The 21,738-nt window shown below is 41.4% G+C and overlaps 1 protein-coding gene and 1 pseudogene across 2 annotated transcripts in view; both read right to left on the bottom strand.

The window, feature by feature from the left end:
* The window catches only part of FANCB (FA complementation group B), a 115,287-nt gene that overhangs the window by 61,018 nt on the left and 32,531 nt on the right, over nucleotides 1-21,738 (bottom strand). The gene's annotated exons all lie outside the window — the stretch shown is intronic.
* On the bottom strand, nucleotides 16,579-17,561 carry LOC122689587 (annotated as a pseudogene).

Here is a 21,738-nt window from a genome sequence, read left to right as displayed (position 1 = left end):
AGATCTCTTCAAGAAAATTAGAGATATCAAGGGAACATTTCATGCAAAGATGGGCACAATAAAGGACAGAAATGGTATGGACCTAACAGAAGCAGAAGATATTAAGAAGAGGTGGCAAGAACACACACAGAAGAACTATACAAAAAAGATGTTCATGACTCAGATAACCATGATGGTGTGATCACCCACCTAGAGCCAGACATCCTGGAATGCAAAGTCAAGTGGGCCTTAGGAAGCATCACTATGAACAAAGCTAGTGGAGGTGATGGAATTCCAGCTGAGCTATTGCAAATCCTAAAAGATGATGGTGTGTAAGTGCTGCACTCAATACGCCAGCAAATTTGGAAAACTCAGCAGTGGTCACAGGACTGGAAAAGGTCAGTTTTCATTCCAATCCCAAAGAAAGGCAATGCCAAAGAATGTTCAAACTACCGCACAATTGCACTCATCTCACATGCTAGCAAAGTAATACTCAAAATGCTCCAACCCAGGCTTCAACAGTACAGGAACCATGAACTTCCAGATGTTCAAGCTGGATTTAGAGAAGGCGAGAGGAACCAGAGATCAAATTGCCAACATCCATTGGATATTTGAAAAAGCAAAAGAGTTCCAGAAAAAAAAATCTCTGTTTTATTGACGACGCCAAAGCCCTTGACCATGTGAATCACAACAAACTGTGGAACATTCTTAAAGGGATGGGAATACCAGACCACCTGACCTGCCTCTTGAGAAATCTGTATGCAGGTCAGGAAGCAACAGTTAGAACTGGACATAGAAAAACAGACTGGTTCCAAATTGGGAAAGGAGTACGTCAAGGCTGTATATTGTCACCCTGCTTATTTAACTTATATGCAGAGTACATCATATGAAATGCCGGGCTGGATGAATCACAAGCTGGAATCAAGATTGCCAGGAGAAATATCAATAACCTCAGATACACACATGATACCACCCTTATGGCAGAAAGCGAAGAACTAAAGAGCCTCTTGATGAAAGTGAAAAAGTTGGTTTAAAACTCAACATGCAGAAAACTAAGATCATGGCATCTGGTCCCATCAGTTCACTTCAGTTGCTCAGTTGTGTCTGACTCTTCACGACCCCATGGACCACAGCACGCCAGGCCTCCCTGTCCATCACCAATGCCCAGAGTTTACTCAAATTCATCTCCATTGAGTCGGTGATGTCATCCAACCATCTCATCCTCTGTCATCCCCTTCTCCTCCTGCCCTCAATCTTTCCCAGCATCAGGGTCTTTTCAAATGAGTCAGCTCTTTGCATCAGATAGCCAAAGTATTGGAGTTTCAGGACATCAGTCCTTCCAATGAACACCCAGGACTGACCTTCTCTAGGATGGACTGGTTGGATCTCCTTGCAGTCCAAGGGACTCTCAAGAGTCTTCTCCAACACCACAGTTCAAAAGCATCAATTCTTCAGTGCTCAGTTTTCTTTATAGTCCAACTCCACATACATACATGTCTACTGGAAAAACCATAGCCTTGACTAGACGGACCTTTGTTGGCAAAGTAATGTCTCTGCTATGTAATATGCTGTCTAAGTTGGTCATAACTTTCCTTCCAAGGGGTAAGTGTGTTTTAATTTCATGGCTGCAGTCACCATCTGCAGTGATTTTGGAGCCCCCCAAAAATAAAATCTGACACTTTTTCCACTGTCTCCCCATCTATTTCCCATGAAGTGATGGGACTGGATGCCATGATCTTAGCTTTCTGAATGTTGAGCTTTAAGCCAACTCTTTCACTCTCCTCTTTCACTTTCATCAACAAGCTCTTTAGTTCTTCTTTACTTTCTGCCATAAGGGTGGTGTCATCTGCATATCTGAGGTTATTGATATTTCTCCCAGCAATCTTGATTCCAGCTTGTGCTTCATCCAGTCCAGCATTTCTCATGATGTACTCTACATATAAGTTAAATAAGCAGGGAAACAATATACAGCCTTGACGTACTCCTTTCCCAATTTGGAACCAGTCTGTTTTTCTATGTCCAGTTCTAACTGTTGCTTCCTGACCTGCATACAGATTTCTCAAGAGGCAGGTCAGGTGGTCTGGTATTCCCATCTCTTTATGAATTTGCCACAATTTATTGTGATCCACAGAGTCAAAGGCTTTGGTATAGTCAATAAAGCAGAAATAGATGAGTTTTTTTGAACTCTCTTGCTTCTTCTATGATCCAGCAGATGATGGCAATTTGATCTCTGGTTCCTCTGCCTTTTCTCATCACTTCATAGCAAATAGATGGGTAAACAGTGGAAACACTAAGAGACTTTATTTTGGGGGGCACCATAGTCACTGCAGATGGTGACTGCAGTCATGTAATTAAAAGACACTTGCTCCTTGGAAGAAAAGCTATGACCAACCTAGACAGCATATTACATAGCAGAGACATTACTTTGCCAACAAAGGTCCGTCTAGTCAAGGCTATGGTTTTTCCAGTAGACATGTATGTATGTGGAGTTGGACTATAAAGAAAACTGAGCACTGAAGAATTGATGCTTTTGAACTGTGGTGTTGGAGAAGACTCTTGAGAGTCCCTTGGACTGCAAGGAGATCCAACCAGTCCATCCTAGAGAAGGTCAGTCCTGGGTGTTCATTGGAAGGACTGATGTCCTGAAACTCCAATACTTTGGCTATCTGATGCAAAGAGCTGACTCATTTGAAAAGACCCTGATGCTGGGAAAGATTGAGGGCAGGAGGAGAAGGGGATGACAGAGGATGAGATGGTTGGATGGCATCACTGACTTGATGGACATGAGTTTGAGGAAGCTCCAGGAGTTGGTGATGGACAGTGAACTGTGGCGTGCTGCAGTCCATGGGGTTGCAAAGAGTTGGATATAAGTGAACAACTGAACTGAACTTACAGGAAATTCCAAGGATTTTAGGAGCTCTGTGCCAAAAATGAGGCTTATGTTCATGCTAAATCACTTCATTCCCTTTCGACTCTTTGTGACTCAATGGACAATATCCTGCCAGGCTCCTGTGTCCATGACATTCTCCAGGCAATAATACTAGAATGGGTTGCCATTTCCTTTTCCAATGGATCTTCCCAACCCAGGGAGCAAACCCACATTTCATTATGTTTCCTGCATTGGCAGGTGGGTTCTTTACCATTAGCACCACCTGGGAAGCCTGCCAGAAATGAGGATGAAGACTAAATACAGTTGACACTTGAACAATGCAAGTGTTAGGGGCACTAACTCTTCAAAGTCAAAAATCAGAGTGTAACTTATAGTCATCCTTCCATATCCTTGTTTCTGAATTCTCGGATTCAACCAACCAAGGATCACGTAATACTGCAGTGTTTACTATTGAAAAAAATCCTAGTATAAGTGGACCCTTGAGGTCCAAACCTATGTTGTTCAAAGGTCAAGTGTACATATACACACACACAGATATATATATATATATATACATATATATATACACATATACATTTCTTATTATATATCACAACATCACAAGTAAGGAGTTTTAACTCAAGGGTAACACTAACAACACTAAAATAATAGACACTTGAGAATTTATCATGTGGTACCAGGAGTTCTCCTAAACATTTTATATGTATCATGCCATTTTTTTTTCTTCTTTGCTGGTCTATATATAGTGTAGGATCTCAACTCCCCGACCAGAGATTGAACCCATGTCCCTTGCATTGGAATTGTGGAGTCCCAACCACTGTAGTGCTAGGGAAGTCTCCATCATTCCATTTATGATCCCCCATTTTACAGTCGAAACTGAGGAGTCCAGCTTCTGGCCAAAAACCTACACGTGATTTTCCAGACCCAAGCAGAGGCAGGCGTCCTGATGTGTATCTGACTTCCTAGTCCAGGCACCTTCATTCAAAGGCCTCCTTCTTATCTGGGGCCTTCCTCTGGTGCCTCCCCTGAGGCCTCTTTATCAGAGGAAGAAGACAAGATCCTTGAACACACTTTCCTCCACTCAGACTCAGTCCTTTTCTACTCCTAGCCTCTCCCCTATCCCTTCCCCTACTCCCAGGTCCATAGAGCAGCAGCAGCCCCTTGTGTGGCCTCCCTCAACAGGCAGATGATCCCTCTGCCTGTGCTGACCCACCTAGCGGGCCCTCCCTCGGTGGAAAATGGAACCATGGGTCACTGGTGCTCTCTCTGCTCTTGCTTATACTATCACAGCAGGTGAGTAAATGCTTGAACGCTACTTTTCTTTTGGCTGGCTGTCTTCATCAGCTACTCTGACACCTGGCAGCTCAGCTCTTCGTAGCTCAGCTGAGCTGCAGACAGAAACTTGGGCCCCTGGAGGCTAAATAACTAGCCTAACATGCCTGGCTATAAAGTGGTGGGTCCCAGATTTGAACTTGGACTGTTTTCTAAAATCAGAATAATATACAAGATTAGCTGAGAGTAAATAAAGCCATGATGAGCCATGCAGGGTTCACAAAAATAGTAAACTTCACCACAAGGACAGAGAAGTCTGGTGGGCTGCAGTCATGGGGTCGCAAAGAGTCAAACGTGATTTAGTAACTGAACAGCAACAACTGTAAGACTTGATACTCATTGCAAATAATTCACAGGGTTCTGGCAGTATTAATTTTCGATCTGAGCCCTCCTAAAGCCAGGTGTGCGGTTGAGAGAAATGACTCTCCCAGTTCTACAAACTCTAGAAAATTCCCATTAACTATATTTCTAAGTTTGTTTCCCTCTAATGACTCTGCAAAACACTGCTTGCTCTTTTCACCTGAAAAGAATGTTCTCACAAACCTGACCCATGGTAGTTTTTCACTGTGAAAATGGGGATCACAAAATATTCAGTGTTAACTTTATATGTGGGTATATTCTACAGTTTCTAGACAACATGTAAACTGAAACATGATTCTATTCTTACTGTCTGCAGATTAACATCACTATGCTAGCTTGCTTTGGCTTAATGTTGGCATGGTATATCTTTGTCCATACTTTTACTTTTCACCTTTCTGTATCTTACTATTTAAAGTGTATCTCTTATATGTAAGACAGACAAACCTAAACTAAGAAATATACAAATAATGATAACAACTTGTGTCTTTTATCTGGAATACCCAATCCATTTACATTAAATGCAATTTCTGATATTGTTGGATTTATGTCTACTATCTTACTATACTATCTACAATATTTTGGCCACCTGACATGAAGTGCTGACTCACTGAAAAAGACTCTGATGCTGGGAAAGATTAAGGGCAGGAGAAGGGGGAGACAGAGAATGAGACGGTTGGATGGCATCATTGACTCAATGTACATGAGTGTGAGCAAACTCCAGGAGATAGTGAAGGGAAGGAAGCATGGCATGCTACAGTCCATGGGGTTGCAAAGAGTTGGACATAAATGAGTGACTGAATAACAACAACAAAATCTTACAACCGTATTTGTTTTCTATCTGGCCCATCTGGTTTATGTTCCTTCTTCCCTTTTCACTTGTGTTCTTTTTAATTAATAACATTTTGACTACTATATCCCTAGTTGTTTTAGCAATAATTTTTTATCAAGGTAAATTTACATAAAATAAAATTCACAGATTTTAAAGGTATAGTTTGATGGTTTCTAACAAATGTATATTATACACTTATGTAACCATCACTCTAATCAAGATTTACAACTTTTCTATCGCTGCAAAAAGTTCATACCCCTTTCTAGTTAACATCTTCCCCAGTCATAGATTAATTTTGTCTGTTCTAGAACTTCACATAGATAAAATCATAAAGTATTTACTCATTTATGTTTTTGTTCAATACAATATTATGTTTATGAACTTAATCTATATCATTGTTCTTTTTTATTCCTAAATAGTATTTCATGGTAGGGATACAATACCACAATTTGTTTACCTGTTTTCCTCTTTTTTTCCTCCTTTGGATTTTTTATTTATTTATTTTCCCAATTATTTTTATTAGCTGCAGGCGAATTACTTTACAATATTGTAGTGGTTTTGCCATACATTGACATGAATCAGCCATGGGTTTACATGTGTTCCCCATCCTGAACGCCCCCCCACCTCCCTCCCCATCCCATCCCTCTGGGTCTTCCCAGTGCACCAGCCCTGAGCACTTGTCTCATGCATCCAACCTGGACTGGCGATCTGTTTCACACTTGATAATATACATGTTTCGATGCTATTCTCTCAGATCATCCCACCCTCGCCTTCTCCCACAGAGTCCCAAAGTCTGTTCTATACATCTGTGACTCTTTTTCTGTCTTGCATATAGGGTTCCTGTTTTCCTATTGAAGGACATGTGGGTTCTTTCCTTCAGGGGTTATTATAATGAAGCCACATAAACACTGGTGTACAAGACTTTAGAGGGATATATTATTTGAGTAAGTACCTAGAAGTAGAATTTCTGAGCCATCCAAACATCTATTCATCTTTAATGTTTAACTTATAGATTATAAAATGCTTTTTTTTGGCTTACTACAGCCTAATACAAACTATTATTTTTTCATTTTCCTGATATGTTTAGAACCTAATACTCATTTTTAAAAAATTGGGAGTACAGTTGCTTTACATTGCTGTTTCAGTAGAACCTAACAGTCTTAAAATCCATTTCCCCTCCAGACTGCTTTGTAATTGTTGCAATGCATTTTATATTACTGTTTTAATCATTTATATACTTATTTTTCTCAAACAAAAATCATATTTTAAGATGTACAACATATTTTTGATACATTGTGAAGTGATTACCACAATCTAACATTTCCATCACCTCCCTGTAGCTAGTTTTTTCTTCTATGATCTACTCTTTTAGCAAATTTCAAACAGACATTAACTCCAGTCACCATGCTGTACACTAGGCTCCCAGGACTTATTCATCTTATAATAGAAAGTTTGTGCCCTTCGATCAATTACTTCTCCTTTTCCTCTACCCTTCAGGCTCTGATACACACCAATCTACTCTCTGGTACTATGAGATCAATACTTTTCTTTCTTTTTTTTTTTTTCTTTAACAATTTTACATATAAATTAGATCATGTGATATTTCTCTTTCTCTGTAGGCTTATTTCATTCGGCATAATGTCCTCCAGGTTATCCATGTTGTCAAATGGCAGGATTTCCTTCTTTTTTAATGCTGAATAATATTGGATTGCATATATGTAACATTTTCTTTATTCATTCATCTATCAATGGACATATCTTGCCTGCTGTGAATAATGCTGAAATGAACATGAGATTGCAGATATTTCTTCAAGAAACTGATTTTATGTCCTTTGGATATATACCCAGAAGTGAGAATTGATGGATAATATGACTTTTTTATTTTCAATTAAATTTCCATTTTGGATTTTTTGAGGAAAGTGACTGTATCAATTTACATTCTCACCAAGAATACACTGCTTTTCCAGATAATGTTTTTGATGTGACAATTTACATCTTTTATATTGCATACCCAATAACAAATTATTACAGCTATATTTTTAATACTTTCATTATTTAACCTTTACACCAAAGTTATAAGTGAGCCAGATACTATCATTACAATATTAGTGTACTCTTAATTTGACTATATATTTACCTTGACAGGTAAGTTTTATACTTTCATATGATTTCATGTTACTACTTAGCATTCTTTCTTTTCAACTTGAAGAACTTCCTTTAGCATTTCTTGTAAGTATATCCAGTTGTGATGAATTCCTTCAGCTTCTGTTTGCCTAAGAATGTAATTCTCTCTCCTTCATCTCCTTCATTGCTCTGTGTGTGTATTAGTCACTCAGTCGTGTCCGACTCTTTGTGACCCCCATGGACAGTAGCCCCGCAGGCTCCTTTGTCCATGGGATTCTCCAGGCAAGAATACTGGAGTGGGTTGCCATTTCCTTCTCCAGGGGATCTTCCTGACCCAGGGATTGAACCCGGGTCTCCTGCATTGCAGGCAGATTCTTTACCATCTGAGCTATAGGGAAGTCCCTCAACTTTGCTGGGCAAAGTATTTGTGGCTGGCAGATTACTCTTTTACCAATTTGAATATATCATCCTGCTCTTCCCTGGCCTGCAAGATTTCTTTTTTTTTGTTTTGTTTTGTTTTGTTTTTTTAATTTTTTTATTAGTTGGAGGCTAATTACTTCACAACATTTCAGTGGGTTTTGTCATACATTGATATGAATCAGCCATAGATTTACACGTATTCCCCATCCCGATCCCCCCTCCCACCTCCCTCTCCACCCGATTCCTCTGGGTCTTCCCAGTGCACCAGGCCCGAGCACTTGTCTCATGCATCCCACCTGGGCTGGTGATCTGTTTCACCATAGATAGTATACATGCTGTTCTTTTGAAACATCCCACCCTCACATTCTCCCACAGAGTTCAAAAGTCTGTTCTGTATTTCTGTGTCTCTTTTTCTGTTTTGCATATAGGGTTATCATTACCATCTTTCTAAATTCCATATATATGTGTTAGTATGCTGTAATGTTCTTTATCTTTCTGGCTTACTTCACTCTGTATAATGGGCTCCAGTTTCATCCATCTCATTAGGACTGGTTCAAATGAATTCTTTTTGACGGCTGAGTAATATTCCATGGTGTATATGTACCACAGCTTCCTTATCCATTCATCTGCTGATGGGCATCTAGGTTGCTTCCATGTCCTGGCTATTATAAACAGTGCTGCGATGAACATTGGGGTGCACGTGTCTCTTTCAGATCTGGTTTCCTCAGTGTGTATGCCCAGAAGTGGGATTGCTGGGTCATATGGCAGTTCTATTTCCAGTTTTTTAAGGAATCTCCACACTGTTTTCCATAGTGGCTGTACTAGTTTGCATTCCCACCAACAGTGTAAGAGGGTTCCCTTTTCTCCACACCCTCTCCAGCATTTATTGCTTGTAGACTTTTGGATAGCAGCCATCCTGACTGGTGTGTAATGGTACCTCATTGTGATTTTGATTTGCATTTCTCTGATAATGAGTGATGTTGAGCACCTTTTCATGTGTTTGTTAGCCATCTGTATGTCTTCTTTGGAGAAATGTCTGTTTAGTTCTCTGGCCCATTTTTTGATTGGGTCATTTATTTTTCTGGAATTGAGCTTCAGGAGTTGCTTGTATATTTTTGAGATTAATCCTTTGTCTGTTTCTTCATTTGCTATTATTTTCTCCCAATCTGAGGGCTGTCTTTTCACCTTACTTATAGTTTCCTTTGTAGTGCAAAAGCTTTTAAGTTTCATTAGATCCCATTTGTTTAGTTTGTTTAGTTGATCCTCTATGACCCACCTCCCAGAATATTGGAAATAAAAGCAAAACTAAACAAATGGGATCTAATGAAACTTAAAAGCTTTTGCACTACAAAGGAAACTATAAGTAAGGTGAAAAGGCCTGCAAGATTTCTGCTGAGAAACCTACTTATGTTGAAGGCTGGGCGTTGGGATGTGGTTTTTCTTGTATGTAATGAGCTTCTTTTCTCTTGCTGATCTTGCTTTCCCTGGAAAGATGCTCTCTTTGTCTTTGATTTTGACAGTTTTATTACAATGTTTCAATGAAGTCTTGGTTGGGTTGAACCTGATTGAGGACCTTTGACCTTTATGTACTTGGACATCCATATCTTTCCCCAGATTTGGGGCATTTGGGGCCATTATTTCTTTAAAGAAGCTTTCTGCTCCTTTCTCTTTTTTCCTTTTAGGATTTCTATAATATTATTTGGCTTAAGTTGTCCTGTAAGCTTTCTTCATTCCTTTTCATTCTTTTCTCTTCTCTGACTAGATAATTTCAAATGAAATGTCTTATAGTTCACTCCTCTTCATCAAGTCTGCTGTTGGAACTATCTATTGCATTTTTAAATTTCAGTCATTATATTCCTCAGCTCCAAAATGTGTTTGGTCTTTTTAATGTTTTTTTTTTTCTCTCTGTTGAACTTAATTTTGTTCTTGTATCTTTTTCTTGCTTTTGTTAAATTGTCCATCTATAGCTCTCTGAACTTTAGACCAATTATTTTGGACTACCTGTCATGCAGTTTGTGGATCTCCATTTCTCTGCAATCAGTTACTGGAAGTTTACTGTATTCCTTTGGTGGTGTCATGTTTCTCAACTCATTGTGATCTGTGTAAACTTGTTTGTCTGTATACTCAAAGTAGTCACCTCTTCCAGATATAACAGACTGATTTTGGTAAGGAAAAACCTTCACAGTGCATGCTGTGGCATTTGGTCTAGTGGTGTGAGGTGCCAAGTGTGGGGGCATGTGGTGTCTCTGGGTCTGGGGCGGTGCAAGGTTGCTCATCGACTCAGTCAGTCATTGATCACAACGTTGACAACTCCAGGATCCACTGTGGTGAGAGCTGCAGGGTATCTGGTGGCTACAATGGATGTTGGGGTCCTTAGTGATACCTCCAGGTCCAGAAGGGAGGGTCTGGGGCTGGTATTAGTTCTGGCCAGAGCTGGTGGTGTGCACATGTTCAACTATGGACACTGGCTGTAGGTGCCTTTGTGGGGGTGGAGGCCAGCTGAGGGGACACATACAGTGACAAGGGCCAATGTCAAGGGTTGGGGCCAACGGTGGACACAGAAGTAACTGCAGGCTTCCAGGCTATTTAATGTGCCCTCATGTGGCTGCAGGAGCTAGCTGCAAGTACACGCATGGCAGTAAGGTCCAGTCAAAGGAGGCAGGGCCAGCTCCAGGCATACAAGCAGCTGAGGTGCCTGGACTTTTGGCACACCCTCATGCATCTACTGGGGCTAGCTGCAGGTAGCCACAGGGTGGTACTGCATGGACCTAAGCTGGCATTATGCACCCACACAGTCACAAGTGTGTTAGTCGCTCAGTTGTGCCTGACTCTTTGCGACCCCATGGACTGCAGCCCACCAGGCTCCTCTGTCCATGCGATTTTCCAGGCAAGGATTACTGGAGTGGGTTTTGTGGCTAATTGTCAGTGCAGATCCTGGGTCCTGGACATCCTGCAGCAAGTTCTGGGCGAAGACAGAGGAAAACAGGAAGGGACTCAGGCAGCTGGCGTCTGTCTGCAAAGGCAAAATGAGGCCCTCAGGAACAGAAGCTGCAGGGGGCCACGGTGGCTGTGCTGGCCATTGGTTTCCTTAATGTCAAAAGTTTTGGGGACCTTCTGTGGAGTGGTCTGCTGGGGCCTGTGATGAGGTCCTCAGTGATGAAAGCTGCAGGGATCTGCAGCATCCTCAAGGCTTGTCGAGGTCCTCAGTGGCAAAGGCTACTGGGGTCTTTTGCAGAGCAGGTCACTGGGAACCACATTCACTCCCACTGCATGGCTGATACTAGTAGCCCCTGCCCACCTTCCATATTCCTAGCCATCTCCAGATGTCACAACTATGCCAGTCTCTGGGTAGCGTGAAATGAAGCAGGTCTTTTGTGCAGTATCCTGAAAGGCTGGGTAAGCTGGTCACTCATCACTTGTTCCTTTCTTTTCCCAGCAAAGGGAACTATTTTGGGCCAGGGAGCTCCCTCCGGGCACTGCAGTGTTCTCTTGGGACTGGGATGATGCAGGCAAAATGGAGCTGTTCTTTCTACTCTTTTTTCATACAGTTATTTTCAGGTTAGTGGTCCACTGTGTTGCTGAAGCTTCCTAAGTGGACTCCTGAATACTCCCAGAGCTATTTTTGTTTGTGGATTGCTCATTGTTGTTCTCTGGAGGGAGACAGAGGCTTGGGTGTCCTGCTCTGCCATCTTGGTAATATCACTTTTCTGTCGTAATGTACTTTAATTCTACAAATAATTTGAAGACATAACAATAACTGTTTTGTACAATATTGATTCACGTATATTGACTATCTTTTAATATGCTCTTCATTCTCTCCTGCAATTTTCATGTTTTCATACAGCATCATTTTGCTCTTGCCTGGAGAAATGCCCTTAATATTTTAGAGCAGGTCTGCTGGCAATGAATTCCCTTAGTCTTTGATTGAAAATGTATGTATGTTATCTTCATTTTTGAAGCATATTTTTACTACATCCATAGTTTTCAGCTCAGTTATTTTCTATAAGCAGTTTAAAGGTGAAATTCCGTTGCTTTCTGGGTTTCAATGTTTCTGATAAGACACTGACTGTCGGTTATACTCTTGTTCTTTTGAAGGCAATGTATTCTTCTCTAACCCTTTTTCAGATTTTAGATTTGACTTTATCAGCTGTTTTTCCTTAATGCACATTAAGTGCAGTTTCCTACTTGTTTCCTGAGTCCCTGAGTTGATGTCTTGCATCAGTTTCAAACAAATTCTCAACTATGACCTCTTCGAATATTGCTTTTGCCTCATTCTCTTTTCCTATAGAATGTGAATTGCATGAATGTTAAACCATTTGAGTAGGTCTTACACGTCTTGTATACACTAATCTTTTTTCCATTCTTTCTTCCTCTGCTTCAGTTTGAGCATTTTCCATTGACCCATATCCCAGTTCACTAATCCTACATCCTGCCATGTCCCCTCTGATGCCAAACTCATACATGATGCTTTAAATTTTAGATACTGCCTTTTTCAGTTCTAAACTTTCATTTTGATTATTTAGAATCCCAATCATTTTAAATTATCTGTTCTTTCATCTCTTTTGTCCGTATTCTCTATTTAGAATATATCCTATACCATATTTTAGAGTACTTATAAGCTAGCTTCAGTATCAGCAACATCCATGGATACACATCTATTTTTTTTTCCTCTTAATTGCCAGTCTTGCTTTTTGCTCATCTAGAAATTTAACTGTGTGCCAGATAGTGTGAATAGGAAAACCACAGCAGTTTCACAGAAAAGAGGGTTTCCCTTTTATTATGCAATTAAGGTGAGTAGCTAATAAACTCAATCCAATCAGAAATTCAGCTTGATCTGGAACATACTGCAAACTTTGTAAGACCCTGTCTCCTTCTGGTATATTTCTGTTCATAGGTTCTGTAAATACAGATCTCCTTGGCCCTAGAAGCTAACGGATAGTTCTGACTTTCAGATGTTTTCAGCCTCCATTAGCCTCCTACTTCATGCAGCTTTAAAATTTGGGAAATATCTTTAAGGGGAAACTCACCATGTGTTTGAAGCAATGCTCCTCTCTGGCAGCACTGTACAATTGAAAGATATTTCAGATATTTGTCTTTTAAAAGTTTTTGTGCTAGTTCCTCCATTTCTTGTACAGCCACCGATGATGAAAATATTCCAAGGTGAAAACTATGCGCCTTTAGAGCCCCTTAATATTTCAATGTCATTACAGTACTATGCAACTGCTAAAAGGCTGCTGGCTTCTCTGTCTTCAAGCAGAAGCCCTTTGCCTGGAACAAGCGTGATCTACAGCCTGCCCCGAGATAAACAAAGGACCAGCAATTATCGAGTCATTTTGGAACAACTTGCCATTTTCTGTAATTTCAGTTCATCCACTTTGTTTCCACAGCTCTCTGAATCCTTTAAAATGTGACTTTGTAGTGCATCCAGTTTTGTCTGGTGGGAGAGTGGCAATGTATTTCATTTCACTGTTAAATGAAAATCAGGGTTTGCTTTTTTTGTCACTGAGTGTATTTGCTCTTTATTTTCATTTATGGACTTTGAATTTTAGGTGCAAAACTTCCTACCAGTCTGAAAGCTTCTTCCAGCACGCATCTCAAGGTTTAGGCTTGCTGAAACAACACATACATCTGCAAAGTTTACCAAGATCACAGAGCTGAAAGTTGTTAGTGAGAGTCCAGTTTTATGGATGCATTTTTCTTTTTGCTTTAAGTTGCACATGTTGTTAAAATGTTTATTTGCATCTCCTTCTCCATTAGTTTTTTCTTTACCATTATCCCTATTGACACGTTCCCTTTACCATTTGCAAGATATCTTCTCTGTATTGTAGATGTTAGTCCTTATTTTAAGCCATATCACAAATAACATATTTCCCATGTTGTCTTTTGACTTTATTTTTTAATAAAGATGTTTTGAGTTTTTCTTTTTATATGACTGAATGTTACGGCTTCTGGACGTTGTGAAATAAATTGATAATCTTTGGAAGTTATCCCTTATTTTCATCTAGTTTTTTGTTTCCTTTTTTTATACTTGAAACTTTGATCCTGGTAATGTGCACATTCTCACATGTCTTCTCCAGATGGCTACTTGGATTTCCTAAGATCACCTTTTGCTCACTGAAGTGGAATGCTGTCAATGTACATATTCTTATATGCATCTGGTTCTATTTCTGAACTTTCTGTTCTATTCTGGTGTGTCTATGTGTACACCAGAAACACATTTTTGCTCATTGATATTTTACTATATGGGCTTCCCTGGTGGTTCAGTGGTAAAGACCCTGCCTGCAATGTAGGAAACACAGGTTTGATCCATGGGTCATGAAGATTCCCCTGGAGAAGGAAATGACAATCCACTCCAGTATTCTTGCCTGGGAAATCCCACGGACAGAGGAGCCTGAAGGGCTACAGTTCACAGAGCTGCAAAAGAGTCAGATACAATTGAGTGACTAAACAACAGCAATTTTACTATACATCTTAATGACCAGTAGGGTGACTCTCCACTTGCTTTTTCTTTTTCAGAATCTTCAAGACTTTTCTGGCTTGCAGATTTTTCCACAAAAACTTTAGAATCAGGATGACTTGTTTCAAAGAAAATCTACTGGTATTTTTATTGGAACTGGATTATATCCAATAACGAACATAGAGAGAACTGACAACTTAATGACATTGAGTTTCTATTTAAAAAGATGTGTCACTATTGATTTTTTTGGAGGGGAGGGTCCTTTAGCAGTATTTGTTTCCTTTCTTCTGGTCTTGCACCTTTCTTGTTAGGGGTACTTTTTTGTTCTTACTATAATTATGCTATATTTGCTTTCTTACATAGTCTCATTTTGTGGATAATGGATTGGAATGAATTTTTCAATACTTGAAAATGAGATTGCTCTTCAGTATTAGAAGTACCAAAGAAGCTATAGGGATGTTCCAGAAACAAGAAGACTGCCTACACTGAGTTCAGCCTATTCAATAAAATACTGTTTTCATAAAATGAAATAATTTCATTGAAGGAGTTCAAGCTATTCTTTTCCACGATTTCTATCACTGTTGTTGTTCAGTCACTCAGTCGTGTCCAACTCTTTGTGACCCCATAGACTGCAGCACACCAGGCTTCCCAGTCCTTCACCATCTCTTGGAGTTTGCTCAGATTCATGTCCATTCTATCATTAACTCAGAAACCTGGGAGCACTCCTTGGCTACCCCCTCTCCTTCTGTTGACCATCTATGAATTGGTTTTTAACCAATGGTGAACATTGGACTCATACTTGTAGCTTTTAAAAATACATACAGCCAAGTTGACCCTTCTGATTCAGGTCTAGGGTAAGTCTAGGCATGTGTATGTGTGTGTATACACACTCAACTCCAGTGATTGTGATGCCCCTGCTTTTAAGAATTATTAATAAATAAAAAACTAAGTCCTGTTGACCATACATTCTAAATATCTCTGCCACATACTTTTCCATTTTTACCTTTGCCAATTTTTTTTTCTGAGGCAAGCATTTTATTGGTTAATACAAGGATAGAAATTCGGTAATAAATATCACCTAATATATTTTACTCCTTGGAAGGAAAGTTATGACCAACCTAGATAGCATATTAAAAAGCAGAGACATTACTTTGTCAACAAAGGTCCGTCTAGTCAAAGCTATGGTTTTTCCAGTGGTCATATATGGATGTGAGAGTTGGACTGTGAAGAAAGCAGAGCACTGAAGAATTGATGCTTTTGAACTGTGGTGTTGGAGAAGACTCTTGAGAGTCCCTTGGACTGCAAGGAGATCCAACCAGCCCATCCTAAAGGAGACCAGTCCTGGGTGTTCATTGGAAGGACTGATGCTAAAGCTGAAACTCCAATACTTTGGCCACCTCATGTGAAGAGTTGACTCATTGGAAAAGACCCTGATGCTGGGAGGGATTGGGGGCAGGAGGAGAAGGGGACGACAGAGGGTGAGATGGCTGGATGGTATCAGCGACTCGATGGACATGAGTTTGAGTAAACTCCGGGAGTTGGTAATGGACAGGGAGGCCTGCGTGCTGCGATTCATGGGGTTGGAAAGAGTCGGACACGACTGAGTGACTGAACTGAACTGAATATACAACACCTTCAAATAAATAAACAAACAAACTGAAGAGTCATGAGTGGGTGGGGCTGAGGCCTAGGGCTTGGAGGAGCTGCTCCCACACCTCAAAATGCTATTGCAATATAAACTTTGAGGAAATTCTGTGGCTGTGGCTATGGTTGCCCTCCTCAGCCTTGACAACCCACATACTCTGGGAAAGAGGGTGGAGGGGAAGGGTCCTGAAGCTAGCAAGAAAATCCTTAGCAATGTCCTTTTGGTTGCCACCCTGGGACATTGACTGCCTTGGTGACCCCTGTGCCTGGTCTGTCCCTCCCACTCTGCTTTCACTATTACCTCCAACGCAGACCCCAGCTCTTCCCTTTTTAATCCCATCTCTTCCTGTTTTGACTTGCTACCATGTGTGTTTCCTGAATTGGATGTGTTGAGTTATTTGGGGGTAAGTGGAGCAACACCGATCTAAGGAGAGGATGGCAGTCAGAAGGTTTCATGCCAGAAAGGTACATGAGACGGTGGCCCACTCCCTACCTACAGGCACGCTTCCTGGAAGCACCACTTGAGGGCTTGGGTGGGTGCTGGAAAGTAGTGGGCAGGAAGCATGAAGCTATGAGAGCCTTGCACCAATCATTTTGGGCTCCTTTGAGCATCACATCAGGTGGAAATGGGATGGGGCCTACTGCACCTCTTCCCCAGGCCTGGAGGAGTCAGGAAGGCTGGGAGTGGATGGGTCTTATTGAATCACATCCTCTTCCAAGTCCAGGGAGGGCTAAAGGCTCATGGCTTCGGCCTCCTGGCTCAATGAGCGTTGGCGTATAGGTTTCTCCTTCCCAGCATGGGAGCAGGGTTTCAAGGGGGAGGGGAAAGAGAAGGTGGTAAAGGAAGGTCAGAGGTTACAAGTCACAGACCTCCAGGGGCAGGGTGACTGACTACAGTGGCCGGAGGCTGCATCTTCTTTTTGAGCCCGCTGAAGTCCTTGGCCGAGTGTCACAGGCAGATCTGCAGCCCCTTCAGCAGCCAGAAGCTGTCCATCTTCTGGAGGAAGTCACTGTGGGCAGGGCCGGGGGCCCAGGGGGGCTCAGTCCCAGGCAGAGGCTGGGCAGTGGGTAGCCCAGAGCTGCCACAACACCCACGTGTCTCCCAGCACACCCTAGAGGCTGGTGCAGAGGTGGGCCCGGCTGTGGCACTGGTTGACAGTGATGGCCTTGAAGGTAGGGCCACTCAAGTAGAACACGTGGTAGCTGTAGGCGTCATAGTTCTGGGTCAACAGCGGTTTGTCCTTGAGGTTTCGCCACACCTCCAGGGTGACAGAGGGCCTGAGCAGAGTCTCTGCCCCCAGCTGAGGTGTATTGAAGTCAGGCTCATTGAAAGGGGGGGGCTCAGGTAGTTCAGACCGGTCCCGGCCAAGCTGTGGAGCTGGTGTCCAGGTAGCAGGTGAGATCACAGGTTTTCCAGATGGAGAGGCCAGGCCCTGGGTTTCCTATGCAGATGAGGGCTAGGTGGGGGTGGGGTGGGGGAGGCGCCAGAGCAAGGTTCACAGGCTTGCGAGCATCCCCAATGAGTCCCCTGCCACCGGCTCCCCGACATGGACAGCTTGGTGGGCTCCAGCCAAGCACCAAGGAAGCAGCGACCCTGGCCGCCTGGCCCAGCCCAGCCCAGCCTGGCTCAGTTCTACTTATCCCAATTTAAACCAATACTTCATCATCTCATGCCTAGACCACTCCAGCAATCTCCTCATTGCGACTCTACAATCTACTCTTTGTCCCTTACAATCCAGCCTCTAAACAGCTAACAGGGCCATATATGTAAAAGAAAAAGCAGACTGTGCCACATGCTCACATAAATTCCTTCAAAACTTCCCATCTATGATTCTTAAACATTGATCCACTGACAAGTGCCAGTCCCTAAGTTTCCGTTGGTGTGTTGCACAACGAGATTGAGAACAATTAAGACAACATGGTGATTTTTTTATGAAACTAAATTTATTCAGTTTAAATAATGTGCATTCTATGATTATATTTTTAGCATCAGTATATTCTGTTCTACAAAATGATGCAGGTGTGGGAGCCATTTTTAAAAACATTTTTACATGGTATAACAAAAAGACAGCAATTCCATGCTAGTCTCCACAATTTTAAAAATTACACCCACTCACATGGAACAATGGACTAGTTCAAAACTGGGAAAGGAGTATGTCAAGGTTGTATACTGTCACGCTGTTTATTGAACTTATATGCAAAGTACATCATGTAAAATGCCAAGCTGGATGAGCACAAGCTGGAATCAAGAATGCCAGGAGAAATATCAATAACCTCAGATATGCAGATGACACCAACTTATGGCAGAAAGCAAAGAGGAACTAAAAAGCCTCTTGATGAAAGTGAAAGAAGAGAGTGAAAAAGCTGGTTTAAAACTCAACATTCAAAAAGCTAAGATTATGGCATCCGGTCCCATCACTTCATGGCAAATAGATGGGGAAACAATGGAAACAGTGAGAGACTTTATTTTTTGGGGGCTCCAAAATCACTGCAGATGGTAACTGAAGACATATAATTAAAAGATCCTTGCTCCTTGGAAGAAAAGCTATGACCAACCTAGACAACATATTAAAAAGCAGAGACGTTACTTTGCTGACAAAGGTCTGTTTAGTCAAAGCTATGGTTTTTCCAGTAGTCACGTTTGGATGTGAGAGTTGGACTTCATAAAGAAAGCTGAGCAACGAAGAATTGATGCTTTTGAACTGTGGTGTTGGAGAAGACTCTTGAGAGTCCCTTGGACTGCAAGGAGATCTAACCAGTCAATCCTAAAGAAAGTCAGTCCTAAATGTTCATTGGAAGGACTGATGCTGAAGCTGAAGTTCCAATATTTTGGCCACCTGATGCGAAAAGCCAACTCATTGGAAAAGACCCTAATGCTGGGAAAGATTGAAGGTGGGAGGAGAAAGGGATGACAGAGAATGAGATGGTTGGATGGCATCCCTGACTCAATGGACATGAGTTTGAGCAAGCTCTGGAAGATGGTGATGGACAGGGAAGCCTGGTGTGCTTCAGTCCATGGGGTTGCAAAGAGTTGGACATGACTGAGCAACTGAACAACAATAACTAGTCACATCTGTAACAACTCTATTTCCAAACTAAGTCACAATCTGAGATACTAAGGATTAGGACCTCAATCTATCTTGGGGAGGGCGGGGGATGTGAGGGGAGGACACAATTTAATCCATAACAAATGCCTATGTAAAAACATTTAAATAGTAGTAAACAGGAAGCAGGTAAGTCTCCCTTTCATAACCCATGCTTGAGCCAATCAATACAGGATATTCAAATGCCCACAGGCCATTTCAGGGCTGAATGTGGACAGCAAGACATGAGGGGAGATTATGCTTTGGAAAAGAAGGTTCCTCACTCTTCTGTAAGCTTCCTCCTTCTGGATGGACTGGTGTGTGGAGATGGATACCTTAATATACTACTGAGCTGCTGAATCAAGCCATCTCAAGCTTGCACACCTCTCACCAATTACAGTAACTATGACATCTCCTCCACCGGTAAGTTTGTTTTGTGTTGGATGTTCCTTTAATAGAAGACCTAATGGATAAAAGGTGTCATCTGGAGTTGTACAATCATTGTCTTTCCATTGTTTCAGTATTTGGCATAAGTTTTCATTCTTTGGAATGAAAGAGAAGATACCCTTCCACAATGATTATGGATATAAGGCATTGAAGATAATCTAAATCGGGAAATGTCAAAGAAGAAAGTAAGAGTAAGCTAATGTATTCTTTGGCTTTCCTTTCATCACCAGAGCTGTTGAGACATAGACAATGCATGGCAACACTTCGGTGTAGAATCTGTACCAGTGGAAGCACAATGCGAGAGACGGATGACCTTGCAGTTAGCTAACCTCACATTAGACTGTGAGGATTTTATGGAAGGAAAATAAGATATCTGAAAACTTCCATTTTCCCCAACACAAACGTCCTGACTTTAACAATACCATGAAGTTGCTTATCACCTTGCCTTTCAGATTATGGTCATGAACCAGCAGCATCATGATCACCCGTGAGCTTGTTAGACATGCCGTCTCAGGTCCCCCACCCCGAGACCTGCCGAATCAGAATGTAGAGTTGAACAAGATCCTCAGATTATTTGTATGTACATGAAAGCATGAGAAACAATGGCATATTACATTACGAAGAGAAAGATGACAAAGAGAAATCTGTGAAGCCGTGCCCCCTGAAACGGTCAAGCTGACTTTCTGCTTGTTGTAAGGCACTGGCTCTGGCTGTATATTGGAATCACTGGGGGAGGTTTTAAACTGATGCCAAGGCCAAAGGCAGAACCCAGACCAACTGCATCCGAATCTTTGGAGTGAGGCTTAAGAAGTCCTTAGGTGGTTCTTATCAACAACCACGGCTGAGAATTATTAGTGTAAAGCAAGGGCTAGGAAAAGGAGAACTGAGAATTCATGCTTAATGAATACAGTTTCAGTTTCACAAGATGAAAAAGTTCTAGCGATCTATTGTGCAAAAACGTGAATATACTTAACATGACTGAACTGTATACTTAGAAATGATTAAGATGGCAAATTTAATATCATGCATTTACCACATAGGTAAATAATTCAGATAATCAATTTCAATTAATAAGTATTTCAAAATTGCATGATTTAAATGTTTTAGATCCCTTCTTACTGTGCCAAATGTTCTGGTTTGAACTTCTTTCTTTGTGTATATGTAACTCTCTGAGCATTTTCTTTTTCATTTTTTTTTAAATAAAGTGTTTTTTTAATTATTATATTTATTTATTTACTTTTGGTTGTGCTGGGTCTTCGCTGCTGCACATGGGCTTTCTCTAGTTGCAGTGAGTGGGGGTTACTCTCTAGTTTGTTTATTCAGCTGCACCAGGTCTTAGCTGTGGCACGAGGGATCCTCTATCTTCCCTGCAGCATTGGAAACTCTTAGTTGTGGCGGGATATAGTTCCCTGACCGAGGATGAAAGCCAGGTCCCCTGCATTGGGAGTGCAGAGTCGTGGCCACTGGGCCACAAGGGAAGTCCCTCTCTCGCCCTTTCTTAATGTGACAGCAACATGTCTGGAGGATGATCGCCGAATCATCAGGCACAAGACCAGTATATGATAATACCACTTTAGTCCACAACCACCCCAACAAGAATATCCTTAATTTATCAGATCCCTAAAGAGGCCTGTCATGGAAAATGAAGAACTCGTGCTTTCAAACACTGTCCCTATTGGGTACAGTGCCCCAGAAGGGTATTTCCATAAGACCCCAGGAATACTTTTAAGAATTAGTATAGCATAGAGCTCTGTGCCACTGTCTCTCCCATTAAGACTGCAAGTTTTTTATCAAGCTGCAAAGAGTCATATTTATCTTTAGATTCCTAGCAGCTACTTATACACTTAGGCAGGACACATATTCGATGAAATATCAATAAACACATGAGTAGATGAAAGATCTCCACATCCTCTTCCACTTCATACACCATTGATATTTTGAAAGAGACAAATGTTTTCTATAGGCACATCATTGGGAAGGATTAGTGCATACAAAGGATGAAAAAAGAAAATAGAATCCCACTCCTTTTCTTCTCAAGTGATGTACTAATGTGGAATAAAGACGTTAAGTTTTCTAAAAGAGCTAAGTTTTCCTGGAATTCCAAGCTCTACTGCAGTGACTACCAGTCAATGACAAACACTTCAGGGAATCTCAAGACTTTCTAGAGATGTTT

The sequence above is a fragment of the Cervus elaphus genome, chromosome X (genome assembly GCF_910594005.1).
Source record: "Cervus elaphus chromosome X, mCerEla1.1, whole genome shotgun sequence".
In the NCBI taxonomy this organism is placed as follows: Eukaryota; Metazoa; Chordata; class Mammalia; order Artiodactyla; family Cervidae; genus Cervus; species Cervus elaphus.
The sequence above is the reverse complement of the archived record's forward strand: the minus strand, read 5'-3'. Positions and strand labels throughout refer to the sequence as shown.